This window comes from Arachis stenosperma, chromosome 9 (assembly GCF_014773155.1).
Source record: "Arachis stenosperma cultivar V10309 chromosome 9, arast.V10309.gnm1.PFL2, whole genome shotgun sequence".
Classification (NCBI taxonomy): Eukaryota; Viridiplantae; Streptophyta; class Magnoliopsida; order Fabales; family Fabaceae; genus Arachis; species Arachis stenosperma.
The window spans coordinates 57,078,533-57,082,963 of NC_080385.1; the positions used below are offsets into that span (position 1 = coordinate 57,078,533).

Below are 4,431 nucleotides of genomic sequence, written 5' to 3' on the forward strand. Positions count from 1 at the left end.
CAATTCCTTCCTTATGATATGTCATATGTGAAAACATGTTTCCTATGCTTTAGAAAAATTAAATTTAATTATCCTTTATTACCATTCGATAACGTGATTTATGTGTTGAGTACTTTCAGGCTTTATAGGGCAGGAATGGATTAGAGGATAGAAAGGAAACATATAAAAATGGATGAAACGCATAAAATGAAGTTTTTGAAGAAAAGCAGCGACGGAAATGCGTGGACGACGCAGACACATGCTTAGCGCAAAAAGCATCGATGCGGACGCTTGCCTTGAGCAGAATGCAATTGATGCAAACGCGTGACTAACGCGGACGCGCAGAAGAGAAAAACTCCAAATGATGCGGACGCGTGACCCACGCGAATGCGTGACGGACCCCACGTGCAGAAAGTTGCAGAAATCGTCCCCAGCGATTTTTGGTCCCTTTTTGGTCCAAATCCAAGCCCAGAAAACACATATTAGAGGCTATAAAGTGGGGGAATACATCCATTCATAAAAAAAATTCATACAGCTTCTCATTCACATAATTCTAGTTTTTAGATGTATTTTTAGAGAGAGAGAGGTTCTCTCCTCTCTCTCTTAGGATTAGGATTTAGGATTTCTATTATGTTTAAGCTATGACCTCTTCAATTACAGGTTCAATGTCACTTTAATTTATGTTTCTCTTTCATTCTTAGATACTGATGCCAGGGCATCTAGGCCAGTTTCACTGACCTTTTCTTTACTGTTTTAGGATAGTTTCATGCATTTTCTTAGTGAATAAGGCAAGTTTTGGATGAAATTACACTTACACCTTGATTCAAGCAACTTTTGTGAACTTTGCACAATTTCATGAGTATTTTGCTAGAATTGTATGATAAATTAATCATGCATAATCTCATGATTTTGGCTAGAGCTTTGATGCACTTTAATTGCTTGTTTTCAGGGCAAAGAAAGCAAGGGAGAACTACGTTAGTATTCACGTTAACCTAGTTAACGTGAACACTAACGTGGAATGGTAAAGCCTGCAACGTTAATGAGAAAAGTGATCACCAATAACGCCTGCGAAGCCACCCAAAGCTCACATTACTTGCCACGTTAACTAAGTTAACGTGGTAGTTAACGTAGAAGAAGACGAAACTCCAACGTTAATGGTAAAAGTGAATACCACTAACGTTGGAGAACTTGGCAATGATCTACGTTAAGAGTCACGTTAACTTAGTTAACGTGAACTCTAAGATGGAAGAGGAAACACAAGCCAACGTTAGTGACACTCACTTTTGTCACTAACGTTGGACCATCTAGCATTGCCTACGTTAACTTTCACGTTAAGCTTATTAACGTGAAAGTTAACGTGGAGTTGAGATCAAGGAACCAACGTTAGTGACACTCAATTTTGTCACTAACGTTGGGAGATGGCTTCACTACTACGTTAAGAGCCACGTTAACTTAGTTAACGTGAGTTATAACGTAGAGAACATGGCATTTGGAGCGTTAGTGACAAAGGTGAGTGTCACTAATGCTCTCAAAGGAGGATCACACCTACGTTAAGAGTCACGTTAGCTATGCTAACGTGGACTCTAACGTAGGAACATAGGGGCACTAAGCAACGTTAATGGGAAAAGTGATTCCCATTAACGTTTGCGAAAGGGGTATAAGCCAACGTTATTGGGAAAAGTGAGCCCCAATAACGTTGGCCAATCTTTGAGAAAGCAACGTTAGTGGTCATGTTAAGACCACTAACGTTGGATTTAATGTGGATATATGAGGTTGGAACGTTAGTGGAAAAAGTGAATGCCGCTAACGTTCTTGAGCCCACAATGGAAATCAATGTTAAATCTCACTAATTACCCAAAGCCTAAATCATCTTTCTCTGCAAGTTGGGCCCACTAAAGATGAGAACTGCTTCAACTCAAGATCCAAAGCCCACATCCAAGACTTGAAGAACTCACTAGAAGATCAAGAGGAGTAGTATATATAGGAGTAGTTTTGAACTTTAGAGAAGCTTGGCACTTTTGGGAACTACTCTCTATAGATTTACTTTTCTGCACTTTTAGCATGTATTCTTCTTTTCTGCCATTTTCCATTTCTAGAGCTATGAACAACTAAATCCCTTTCATCGGGTTAGGGAGCTTTGTTGTAATTTGATGGATCAATTATAGTTTTCATTCTTCTTCTTCTTTCTTTTCTCTTGATCTTACTAGAAAGCTTTCGATCTTAATTCAATTGGTTAGTTGTCTTGGAAAAGAAACTCTCCATAATTAGATCTCCTTTGAGCCTTGGAAAAGGGATGAGGAGATCATGCTAGAAATGCTTTCTCATGTTAGACCAAATTGGGGTCTGGGCGGATATAGTGACATGTAATCCTCCCAACACTTTGATTTGGAAATACATGTGGTATAATCAGTGACCACACTTCATCTCTTCCCATGAGCAATTAAATCAAGGAATTGGGCAATTGTTCAAGTTTAGAGAGATTGGATTGCCAAGGAATTGGGATCCAATCACTTAAGATTGCCAAGGAGATCAATGAATGCATTGATTGAGGAAGAGATGAGAATGAACTTGATCCGGAGATACAACATCTCCTGAACCCAATGATTTCCCCATTTCTGATCTTACCCATTCTCTTTACTTTCTGCCATTTAATTTCATGCTCATTACCCCAAATCCCCATTTAAGATTCTGCACTTTAATTTCTGTTATTTACTTTTCAGTCATTTAAATTTTTGCATCTCAATCTAAATTCTGTTTAGCACAACTAGCACATTCTTCTAACTAAAGTTTCTTGACCAATGAATCCTCGTGGGATTCGACCTCACTCCATTGTGAGTTTTACTTGACGACAATTCGGTATACTTGCTGAAGGGAAATTTGTTGAGAGACAAGTTTTCATGCATCAAGTTTATGGCGCCGTTGCCGGGGATTGATTTTGAATCAACAATGATTAAGTTTGAAGATCACTAGATTGAACATTTTTTTTTCGTTTAGTTTATTCAGTTAATTTCTTTTAGTTTACTTTAATTTCTTCCTCAACCCCTGCACCCTCTTTTATTTCTTTCGTTCTTTCTTCCTTTGATTACTATTCTGCTCACTAACCCACTAACTGTTTGATAATTTGCATCACTCACACTAACAAGTACTCTAACAAGAATAGTTTCTTCATTTTATCTCCTGTTGTACAATCTGTTTGTTGTATGACAGGGAGAAGAGAAGGAGCTTCAACATCTTTTGATTCAGAACCTGAAAGAACCCTTTGGAGACTAAGAAGGGAAGCAAGAGGGAAAAGGATTATTGGTGCTGAGGAAGAAGAGGAAGAGTATTTTGAACCCAACATGGAAGAAAATATGGAGAACAATCATGAAGAAGAAGCTCATAATCATGTCAGAGAAGGCCATGCAAACCGGGCTGGGCAAGAAAGGAGAGTCTTAGGATCCTATATCAATCCTAATCATGGAAACTGTGGAAGCAGCATTCAGAAGCCCACCATACATGCCAACAATTTCGAGCTAAAACCCCAGCTCATCACTCTTGTGCAAAATAATTGCTCATTTGGAGGAGGTGCTCAAGAAGATCCTAATCAACATTTGACCACCTTCCTGAGGATCTGTGACACAGTGATGTCCAATGGAGTCCACTCAGATGTCTATAGGTTGCTCTTGTTCCCTTTTTCACTCAGGGACAAGGCATCCAAATGGCTTGAATCCTTCCCAAAGGAGAGCTTAACTAATTGGGAAGAAGTGGTGAACAAGTTTCTGGCAAGATTTTATCCTCCTCAAAGGATCAATAGGCTAAGAATTGAGGTGCAAACTTTTAGACAATAAGATGGTGAGACACTTTATGAAGCATGGGAGAGATTCAAAGACCTGACAAGGAGATGCCCACCAGAGATGTTTAATGAGTGGGTTCAACTTCACATCTTCTATGAAGGTCTTTCCTATGAGTCAAAGAAGGTTGTGGATCATTCATCAGGAGGCTCTCTAAACAAGAAGAAAACCATTGAAGAAGCCATAGATGTTATTGAAACAGTTGCTGAAAATGACTACTTCTATGCTTCCGAAAGAAGTAACACCAGAGGAGTAATGGAGCTAAACCACATGGATGCATTGTTAGCTCAAAATAAGATGATCACCAAGCAACTAGCAGATCTTACCAAGAAGGTAGAGGAGAAACAAGTTGCAGCAGCCATCACCCCATCATCAGCTCAAGAAGGAGTAAACATAGGAGAAGAAGGTGATTAGGAGCAAGCTAACTATGTTAGAAACTCACCTAGACAAGTCCATGATCCATACTCCAAAACTTACAACTCTGGATGGAGAAATCACCCCAACTTTGGATGGGGAAACCAACAAGACCAAGGGCAAGATCAGAGACATCACAACCTCAACTCCAACAATAATGCTACTCATCAAAACACCTCACAGAGATATTACCAACATCCATCTAACC

General features: G+C 39.3%; 1 non-coding gene across 1 annotated transcript; it reads right to left on the bottom strand.

Annotated features, from left to right (window-relative positions):
* Window positions 1-3,770: 3,770 nt before the first annotated feature.
* On the bottom strand, window positions 3,771-3,878 carry LOC130952191 (small nucleolar RNA R71). The gene has a single exon (XR_009074371.1). It is a non-coding gene; the product is annotated as a small nucleolar RNA R71 (small nucleolar RNA).
* Between the last annotated feature and the right edge of the window lie 553 nt (window positions 3,879-4,431).